The 11,148-nt window shown below is 49.3% G+C and overlaps 1 non-coding gene across 1 annotated transcript; it reads left to right on the forward strand.

Moving 5' to 3' along the window:
* The first annotated feature begins 7,819 nt into the window (after positions 1 to 7,819).
* LOC118709766 lies at positions 7,820 to 7,926 on the forward strand. Its single transcript, XR_004985126.1, has one exon. It is a non-coding gene; the product is annotated as a U6 spliceosomal RNA (small nuclear RNA).
* The last annotated feature ends 3,222 nt before the right edge of the window (positions 7,927 to 11,148 follow it).

An 11,148-nucleotide genomic window follows, 5' to 3' on the forward strand; every position in this document is an offset into this window, starting at 1 on the left:
TGTTTGTTTGTTTTTTGTTTTTTTTACCATTTTGAAGGTGTCAACAGAATGAAAAAAAGGCTGTACTCCTTCCAACTCACAGAAAATAAAAACAAATAAAATCACTGTGTATATCACAAAAGGCAAAAAATTAAGAAAGAGGACGCATAGACCAAAACATGAAAATAGGACCAAATTTGCCAGAATAAATATAAATGCATTGTACTCTCCTACTAAAAGCCACAGACCCTCCGACCAGTTAATGCAATCTAATGCCTACAGTGCATCCATATGACTGCAGTATCCAAGACAGCTACACTAATAAGAGAGGAAAATGCGAACTGACCGTACCTTCGCTACACCCACAGCCAATCGGAGTGAGTATGCAAATCAACCCAACAAAGATGGTGGTTAATTTGCACATGCTGAGGGAGGGAGGTGTGAAGCCTGACAGCATAGAAGGAAGAGGGAGGGAAAGCAGAAAGCAAGGCGGCTGCGAGAGAGAAAGTGTGGGGTGGGGCGTAGAGATGGCAGAAGGGAAGGGATAGCACCAGGCAGTGGGGGGAGGGAAAATGCAGGGCAGTGGTGGTGGTGGGAGGGTAAGTGTGGGGTGGGGTGTGGCAGTGGGAGGCAGAGGTGGCAGGGAAAGTGCAGGGGGAGGTGGGGACGGGAGAGGTGGTGGTGGCGGGAGGGAAGCCCACCAGAAGCCCTGTTCTTGCAGGAATCTTCCTGCAACGAGCCCCTAGTAACTAAATAAAACGACTCTTTCCATCGGGAGCATTTGCACATTAGGCCAGCACCCCTTCCAGGGGGGCTGCTTGCCGGTCCCACGCTGCTCCCTGCCCCATAGGCGCTGAGTGTTAGTCTCCAGATGGTGGTGGGCAGACTCGGTCTAATGGAAGGGCTGAAGCCAACAGAAGTGACCACCGCAGAAAGCCTTGCCTGCAGGACAGCAGGTGCTGCCCAGTTTTCTGACTGAGCAACCCCAAACAGTGAGTGGGGTGAAACCTTCTCCGGCGAGCTTCCTGTCTGAAGCTCCAGGTCAGTGTAAAGGGCACTGACCGCGGGACTTACCCAGACCCACTGGCGTGTCATCAAGGAAAATTCCTCCCAGACCCTGCCAACCATTTGCCACTTTTCTGAAAGGCTCTAAGGCTTTGTCTTTTTCTGTGTCTTAATTAGCTTTTAAATTAGGAAGCTGGGAGATGAGATGAAACAAGGAAGATTATCCTAATGCCATCTTAACTCTAAAATCCTATTATCTGTCATTTTTTAATAGGAGAAGCTTTAAAATAGTACCTATTAAACATCAGGTGCTGTTAATGCTACGGAATATAATAATGAATAAAGACTGGCCCCTTGCCCTAAGGAGATAGGTGTTCAGGGTCTGGGTAAGGCACAGGGAAGGCAAGCAAGTAAACAACTAACTCTAATACCAGGCAGGAGAAAATAAACACTAAACATAGGTACTGAGTGCCAAGCACAGGGAAAAGGAATGAATGCTGATGGAGCAATGAGAGAAGGCTTCATGGCGGGTTTGCAGGGCCTGGCTCTGAGCCCACAACAGTAAACTATAAATGAAGGGAACTACCCACACGCCCCAAAGTGCTGTCAGCGTCTAGAGCCTGGGTCACCCAGGGCAGCTGAGTCACTCTGAGGGGAAGGCCCCTTGCCCTGGGGCAGAGTGAAATGGGTCACAAAGGGTCCAGGGAAAGCAGGGGCCTAGGATGAGGCAGCATCTTGCAGGAGACTCCGGTCCTGAGGTCTCGGAGGCTCTGACAGTTACCTAATGACCAGACAGGCAAGTGGGGGCATTTTCTCCATTTTATCCGCCTCGGGTTGGGGCAGGTGATGGTTGGACGAAGCCTTAAGAAATGTGGGTGGGGTCTCACTAAAAGGGGCGGGGCAAACTGGCACTGACTGACTGCTTTTTCCGGGCCAGGCCCTGCAGAGCATCTGATCTTCATAACTGCAAATGTTTACTGAGCTCCTGCAATGTGCTAAACACTGCGTTAGGCGCTACTGATACAGGGGTAAACGAAACAAAAATCTTGCTCCTTGTGTCCAAAACTCTTGGACATAATTTCAGCAATACATAGAACCGCTAGCAGGGTCGCCTAAGACCATCGTAAAACACGGATATTTACATTACGATTCATAACAGTAGCAAGATTACAGTTAGGAAGTAGCAACGAAAATAATTTTATGGTTGGGGTCACCACAACATGAGGAACTGTGTTAAAGAGCCGCGGCACTGGGAAGGTTGAGGACCACTGCCCTAACTGATAAAAGAACGAGCCATCAGACCAGACCCTGAAGACAACTTACTTCATGCAAGAGAGAAATTAACCTGTCGTCGTAATGCCACTGTTATTTGGTTTTCTATTATATAAGGCAGAACCTAATCCTGACATTAAAAGAAAATGCAGTTAAATATAAAGTATTTGCTTGAGGTAAGTTTTACTGCTTCCATTAAAATCATTCTTGCTGGTCAGTAAATAATACTGTATTTGTCTCCACACTCAAATTTATTATTTTTTACTATTTCAGAGAGAGGAAACAGGAAAAAGAGAAAGAGAGAGGCAGAGAGAGAGAGAGAGAGAGAAGAGAAACATCAATATGAGAGAGAAACATCAGTTACCTCCTGATCAGGGATCAAACCCACAACCTGGGTATGTTCCCTGACTGAGAATCGAACCCACCACCTTTTGGTGTACAGGATGATACTTCAACCAACTGAGCTACATTGGCCAGGCTATATGCATTATTATATTATTACCAATAAATGGTAAATACAGTGGGTTTCTTTTTAAGTAGGCCTGGCCGGCAGATCAGGGCTGATCAGGTTCCCTGCCTTCTCCTTCCCTCACTCCCTCAGCACCCTGTCCCCTCAGCATCCTGCCACCACCCCTGCTGGTTGCCCGCCATGTTCCACACTGCCCCCCGGTGGTCAGCACATATCATGGCGAGTGATCAAACTCCAGTTGAACTCCCTAGGGGACAATCTGCATATTAGCCTTTTATGATATAGGATTTGTCAATAGGCTAATTTGGCTCAAAAAAGACCAATATGTCACTTCAGCAGAAGCCTTTCTCCTTGCTTGAACCACTTGAGTCATTCCCCAGCCAGGCCCAGGGGGAGGCAGTTGAAGCCCTAACCCCGCACCCTGCCCTGGGGTGGGCCCCAGAACCCCTCCCCTCCCCTCGGCAACAACACCCGCACCCCCAGCGCCCAGAAGAGCTGGGTGTAAATACAGAGCAAGTGTCAGCTTTTATTTAAAGATCCTAATTTCTGGACGTTTATTTTGGGGATTACAGTGGTGGCTTAAACTACTTTAAGACAGTATAAGTTGAAGTCTTTCCTTCACTTGGCTGCTAAAGTTTAATTCAGTCTAATTATTTCATATGGCATCAACGATAATAGTTTCATAATTTCTAGTATATTAAGCACTTAATATGTTGTGTCATTTGAAATCACATATTAAACTCAGCAAAGTACATTTTAATGAGAGCTAAGTGGTGTGAAAATATTAATACCATGTGACGGCTCCTCTTGGTGCTCATGTTTGGTAGGTCTGTTCCTGACACACACAGGCCTGGCTCATCAGGTGAGGGAAGCATTTAATTGCCTGTGGCTGGAGTGGGTGTCTACAAGCTGACATTCCTCCCTTCTGCCATACAGCACTTCACAGTGGGGTTCCTCATGGGGCTTTGGGACCCTATAAAGCAAGTAGGGAAATGATTATTTCCATTTTAGAGACAAAGAAACTGAGGGAGGCTTCTTGCTGGGCCGTACACATGGCCCTTCTTGGCTCAAAGCCATTGCTGTTGGCCCCTGGACCACAGCTGCTGTCAGTGTCACCCGGGGGTGCGTGATGTCTGGCCTCACTCCTCCTCCCACCTGCAACCCCACAGAGAGAAACTGACAGAGCCACCCAGATGCTGGCAGACTTCATAGCGGGTACCGGGACTTGGCAATTCTTCTTCTCCTTCTTTTTTAAACAAAATATATTTTATTGATTTTTTATAGAGAGGAAGGGAGGGGGACAGAGAGCCAGAAACATCGATGAGAGAGAAACATCGATCAGCTGTCTCCTGCACACCCCCCACTGGTGCAACCAAGGTACACGCCCCTGACCGGAATTGAACCTGGGACCCTTTAGTCCACAGGCCGACGCTCTATGTCTTTCCACTGAGCCAAACCGGTTTCGGCTTGGTAATTCTTTTTGCACCCTCTTTTAGGTATACGTACCTTCCACGACCTACACCTAAGCACCTCATGCTCTTAGGCCACCCTGGGATTGCCAGAGGAAAAAAATGTCTTTAAATCACAGTGAACTTAATTCAGCAACAGCTCAAAATAATCGCATCAGTGGCAGGATTTATGGCAGCAGAGCGATGTTAGTGAGAACCCCGACACTGTACTCCCAGGAACCCCTGACACTGTACTCCCAGGAACCCCTGACACTGGACTCCCAGGAACCCCTGACACTGGACTCCCAGGAACCCCTGACACTGGACTCCCAGGAACCCCTGACACTGGACTCCCAGGAACTAACTGCTCTGAGCACTTCCGCCAGCCCTGGGTGTGTATCTTAGTCACACCCAGCCCCGTCCAGCCACGCTCCGCTGCGGCCTTCGGAGCTTCTGGGTCGGCCTGTGAGCTCTGCGCCCCTGCCCTACATCCCGGGAAAGCCACACACGTCTTCCCCTCAGCGTTCCTGGACAGAGAAGACCACGCTGCTTCTCTCCACACCCCTGCTTCTTCCTGCTGCGGGGGCTGCTGGGAGTCCCTGGCCCTTCTCACTGCCACGGAAATGATAAATGAAACATAGTGCTCTCTGGCTATAGGGGAAATACTATCACTTCAGAGCAGTGGTTCCCAACTTGGGGCACACCCCCCAAAGGGGGGCAATTTGACTTTTAAAAGAGGCAATTCGAGAATGAGTTACTAACAGTGATTTTTTTTTTGCATTTCTTATGGTTCTAGGGGCTTCATATAACCACATATAAATATATATTGTGATATATGTATGCATTTAAGTTCTCTATTATGCTTCGAAACTTTATTTGCTATTTTTTTCATATCACTTCGTATTATTTTTTAAAGTTTATTAGTGATTTCTTCCTTAGTACTTTCAACTGTCCTTTTATTCTTTTATTTTTCTCTTTCATGGATGCCATGTTGTTTGGGAGCTTGTTTAGACTAAGTTAGTGGCCTTTTAGGCTTCCTCGATGTGAACAGAAGTTCACTTTTTGAATAATAAGAATTATATGTCACTGGGGGAGGGAGGGAAATCAGGATTTTAGCAATGCTTAGGTGGGGCATGACCAAAAAAAGGTTGGGAACCACTGCTTTAGAGAATCCTAAGAGCGCATGTCATATTTTCACTATGAAAAACAACCCAATTCTTCATTGTTCAAAACCAAAGCTGGCTTTGTCCTCTCCCACTAGAGTGGTGGGAAATACCACCTCAGACAGGATTAGGGAAACTACCCTTCTCTTGGGATTCTGCAGCTCGGGACATGCAGGGAAGACTACTGGGACTTGGGCCACCTTAGGTCTACGGAGTGGCGAGAAGCCAATGGCTCTGAGAGCCAGCAGGAGCCGGAGTCCCACCGCAGCTCTGAGACAGCTGAGCAGTGCCAATCCTCTGTACCTGTGCACTCCTTCAGCATCTGCCCCTCGGGATCCATAGGAATTTGGACTTCCCTGGAAGTCATGACCCCCTTGGCCTCCCTCACTGATTCCCTCCCCCTGTCTCCTCCAGCTTCATGCCCCATAAAACCCATTTCTCTCCTCTCTCCCTCACCCCTTCCTCCACACTGGGCCTTCAGGGCTCAGGGGCAAATGCTATGTGTTTCAGCAGGTCCAAGCCCTAGGTCCCCAACAGTCCCCCCTGGATTGTCCTGGGGTCTTCATGCCCCACGGATGCCCAGCGTGCCCCACCCTTCTAGAATAGAAAACAGAAAGTGTTGAGTTTTTACATCTTGCTAATTAGTCTCAAAAAAAGTCCTTCAGTTACCCAGTTACAAAAATCACAGCATGTCAAAGCTGAAAGAGATGTTAATGATAATTTCTAGGGAAGTGTCTTCATTTTGCACAAGACAAACAAGACCAGAGGCCTGGGACTTGGCTAAGGCCACTAAGACAGGTGTAGGGAGGATGGCTCCTGTGTCCCGGAAACGGTGACCATCCTGGTCCGTTTCCTGCTGGCTGTTGCCCCGAGGAGGTTATGAACCCACAAGACGTACCTGTACCCATGGCAAGTGTGTGCACGGACTGTGTGGAAAGGCTCTCCTTCTAAATAAACCTAATTGGAAATTAGCATCACCGCCCATCAATGCTAATACGCTTTTTCACTATTTGCAATTCCCTTTTGTAAATCTGAGAGAAACATCGTTGCCCAAATTAGCTCTTTCGCTCAATAAAGGCCATATTAACATTCAGAGGCTTGTGTTTGCTTACTGCTTCTTTAGAGAGAGGTCAGAGAAGTTGGGCCCATGTGCCTAATTTCCATTTCACTAAAAACAGGTGGGGGAGGGGGGCTTCCAAAGTCCCTAGAAGCCAGACCGAGTGCCCCCTGGCTGTGGCTGAATGAATCATCTGCTCTCGCTTCCACAGGGGCCTTCCCCGGAAACTGACAGCTGGCTCAGGTCTCCCTCTGCCTGGGACTCTCAGGGCTGCCTCCCCGTCATCAAAGGACAGCTCAAATGGCCCTCTTCTGCCCATCATTCTCCACTCACTGTCTGTCCTTCCTATTGTTTTTCTTTCTAGTCTGGCTCAGCCCTGAGAGTGCTTTCCTGGCGCCCTTGCTGGAACGGAAGCTCCATTTCCACAGCAACTCTAACCACTTGTTCATCCCCGCAACCCCGGTGCTCGGTATTTGTTGAAGGAATGAAGGCAGGAAGTCTGGGCTGATAAGGCCTTGGGAGGCGGTACTCCGGTCCCAGATCTTTTCTCAGTTCCACTGGGAACACAGGGAAAACATCAGGATTTCAAACCAGACTTGCGTTGGAATCCCAACTTCTTTTCATCACCAGTAGGATAACTTTGGCCTGAATGGCTTAACCTCTCAGAGCCCCGATTTCCTAACCTACAAATTGAGAGGCATGGCACTGATTTAGCGTCTGGTCCGGGGCTGGATCAAAGGGCGGCGACCTTTCCCAGACAGCCGCCAATCCGCGAGCCACACTGTGGAAAGCCTGGGGGGGATGGGGTGCTGGTCCTGGGAACCGCAGAGGAAGCGGCAGCGCGCCCAGCCCCATCCCGAGGAGGCGGCCGCCCCTACCCAGGACCTTCCGGTTCACGACTAGTGGCTCCAGCCCTTCCAAGGGCCCCGGCGCGCGCGGGCGGCCAGACCAGCGGCACGGAACCGTGTGGGGGTCTCGGACCAGACTTCTGTGGGGATCTCATGCCCCGCAGTCCCTCACCTAAAAAACTGCACCAGCTCCGCGCACCGGCGGCCCCGCCAGGACCAACTCCGCGCCTAATCGGATCTGCGCGGAAGTGATGCGCAGCAGCGATGCGCAGCAGCGCGCACCACGTGACCGAGCGTGACTTCCAGCGCCGTCCGCAGGCTGCAAAAGGTCGAGCGGGTAGGAGCCAATTTCCCATGAGCCTTTAATTTGCATATACGATTGAAGGTTAGGTAGATAATTAGATTTAATTTGGACATAATCAAAAAGATACAGTCACAATAGGAATGATACAGAACTTTATAACTTATAGAATCTTTTGAAAAAAACGTTTTTTAAGAAAAAGCGCAATATAGTCACCATAACTGTAAAGGGTTTGACATTCTCGGCTTTATATACCTTTTGACAAGGCCTTGGGTTTGTGCTCGCTTCGGCAGCACATATACTAAAATTGGAACGATACAGAGAAGATTAGCATGGCCCCTGCGCAAGGATGACACGCAAATTCGTGAAGCGTTCCATATTTTTGCCTACACGTCCTATCCCAGAAGGCCTAAAAGTAGTTGATGGTAGTCAGATCCATCTATTATAATTGCGGTGCTTTTCCCAATTGGCACTTGGGCCCCTGTCTTCTCTTTTCTTGCCTCCCTCTGCACTATCTGAGTTGTTACCTTACAGTTGAGGAAAAATAGACTTGCCAAAGTTGATCCATTTCAGGTGCAAACCATAACAAGGACTTTTGTGCTATGCTAAATATAAAGTATACTTATATACTTTATACTTTTGTGCTATGATAAATATAAAACAGGAACTTGCATCAAGACTGACTCCTTATGCTGCCCCTAAATCTTTAAAAACAAACAAACAAACAAAAAAAAACCCACTCCTAATTGGGCATCTACCACGTGCCAGCGGCTTCACCAATATCTCGTTTTAATATTTCTGATAGACCTGCCCTATGGGTGTTACTGTCAGCATTTTATAGAAGACACTGAGAGAGGTAAAGTAGCCTGGGCTAGATTATGTAACTAGGAAGTGGCTGAGGCAAGGCCTGAGATATTTAAAGAGACAGATGGGGTATCTACCCCCTAGGTAACTGAATTGCAAAAAGTACACCCATAACTAGTAAGATTGGAAGAGGGGAAAACAGTCCAACAAAATTCAGGTTTTCTGTGATGACTTTGTCAATTTTTTTAAATATAAATTTTTCTTAAGTGTTGGTGCTTAATCTTTGCTAGTACCTGAGCACCTACATAGTAGTCCTGGAGGTTCCTGCAGCCTCCACTGGTGGCAGGGCTCCCAGGCTCTGTGCCACTGCAGTCAGGACTGGCAGTCAGAGGTGGAGCCCCAGCACCCAGCAGGGCAGCAGCGGGTACTCTCCCATAGGCCCTTGGAGCTGCCACCCTGCGTTGGATCAGGCACTTATTTCTGTTCTCTTTAGTGAAGTGAAATGATCCTTTCCAGGTAACAGAAAATAGGTGTATGTGGGACTTCTTGTGTCTCCTCCTGGCTTCATGGCCTCCAATGCATGGCCGTGGCTCTTCTTAGAGGCCACTTGGGCACTGGGTGAGTGGTTTTAAATGTCTCTATGACCAAAGTTGGTTGGCTGTCTGTCCTTCCAAAGAAACTCATCATGATGTGTTGTCTCAGAGCAGACATTAGGAATGACAGGCGTCTGGAAAAGCCAGAGACCTGGCTGACTCTCCTGGCTCTGCACAGTTCCATAAGTAGGTCCCCCTTCCCCCTCATGTTATAGATGAGGAAGCTGAGGCACAGAGAGATTCAGCAGCTTGCCCGATGTCACACAACTGGTGTGTGACAGAGAGGGGACTGAGACCTATACTATGTACCTTGATGGGTGTGGGGGTGGAGAGTGGGAGATAAGGATGTTTAGAATTAACAGAATGAACATGCAAGTCCACCTTTGTTGGTGTTCTGAATTCAAGGGCAGAAGTCAAGATTTTGCAAAGGACGAAGCTATACCGTAGATCAGGGCAGCTGGGAGTGAATACCCTGGTATGTGCCCAGTGGCCTGGCAAAAGGTGACAGAGTAAGGAGCACCCTCTTTGGGATGAAGTTGGAAGAAAGTTTTCCTATTCTAGGTTGATAATCACTTACCTGACACCTCCCTTATCCCCAACCTAATCCTATTGATGAAGGACCTTCTGAGCAATACAATTGTGTTTAATTAACCTTATGCAAATTAGCTTAACTGCTTCCCAGTAGAAGTTGTCCGGAAGCACCTAGGGATTCCTTCGCTCAGACCTTCCCAGCACTCGGATGAATGACACTAGAACCTATTCATCTACCTGTGATGCCCTGGGCCTCGTGCGGGAGGTCATGAGGGAGAGTAAGATGTGGCCTCTGTTGCAGGAGCACTTACCGTTCTACGGGAAATAGACAAAACCAAGGATAACTCCGGGAAGTGAACAACACCCTGTTGGCTTCATGAACCAAGTGCCATGGAATCCAGGGGTCTTTTGAGCAACCGACTGGTACTGGTTTCTCCCAGGGCAGTGAAAAAGTAGGCAACCTGCTGCTACTCCATCCACCTAGTGTGACTCAGTTTCTCACCCTGGATTTTCTGGAACTGGTGATGACAGAGACCACCTGTCGCACAATGCTTCCCTATGAGGGGACCACGTTTCTCTGCCGAAAAAGAGTGAGAGAAAAAAAAAAAGAGTGGGAGGTCGAAGGCACATGGGTTATCTCTTTTTTTACCTCCAGACCTCGGACTCCGGAGCCAGTGGTTTGGGGTGCGGAACCAAATATCCAGAAAGATCAGCGGGAAGGGCATTGTGGGGCCCCCAGCCCGCTCCCATTTCTCTAAACCCCACTTTTTCCCCCTAAAACAAAGTTCCTTAGTCTGGGGGCCTTCGGACGCTGGAAGTAATGCCTAAAATGTGTCGCAAGGTGGCAACATTGTGGCGAGAAATAAACCAAAAAAAAAAAAAAAAAATCCAGGGTTGTTTTTTTTTCAAAGCATATTTTCCCTATTAATGTTTCATTTAACTTAATTAGAATCTGGTAAACTAATTAAAGTAGCTACGAGCCCCGCAATCAGCAATAATTCGTATAATTATTGATAATTACATCCATACCAATCGTTTCGTTATTAACATTGGGGGGGGAACAAACCACTTCTGAAGGGACGCGGGAGCCCAGGAGGGCTTTCGCGACCGAGCTTTCTGGGTCGGGTCCGCCCACACCTCCATCCTCAGAGACTCCGGCCCCGATGGGGCGCCCCTCCAGTCAGGCCCAGCCGCCCACGGCTTTTCCCCTTCCCTTCGTTTGGGGGATTCGGAAAGGGAAGGTGGAAAAGAGTATTTGCTAGGCTCTTCCGCGTGGGCCGCAGCCACGGACCTTCCTGCCTGGGTAGCCGCTGTTTCTTTCCCATTTTCCCAAGCAGGACAGGGCGGCTTCCCAAGGGGAGAGGCGCGAGCACCGCCCACCGCAGCGCCGCCCGGCCCTGTGCCCGGCCTGTGCCCGCTGCGCTCCCCCCGAGAACAGCTCGCCCCGAGGACGCGAGTCACCTCCTCTCTGGACCCCAGTTTCACTTTTGGTGCCGCGAAGCCGGATCTGGTCCGACCCACGCGGAGGAAATGTCCCCGGAGGGTCCTGCCGGGAGGCCGTGCGTCCCAGGGACGCTTTCCTCGGCGACGCCTCGCCATCTCCCCGGCGCCCTCGCCGCCACGCTCCCTCCTGCGCCCTCTTTAGCCCCCGGAGGGACCCCGGGCCTGAGGACCCCGA

This window comes from Pipistrellus kuhlii, unplaced genomic scaffold, assembly GCF_014108245.1.
Source record: "Pipistrellus kuhlii isolate mPipKuh1 unplaced genomic scaffold, mPipKuh1.p scaffold_m20_p_1, whole genome shotgun sequence".
Taxonomy (NCBI): Eukaryota; Metazoa; Chordata; class Mammalia; order Chiroptera; family Vespertilionidae; genus Pipistrellus; species Pipistrellus kuhlii.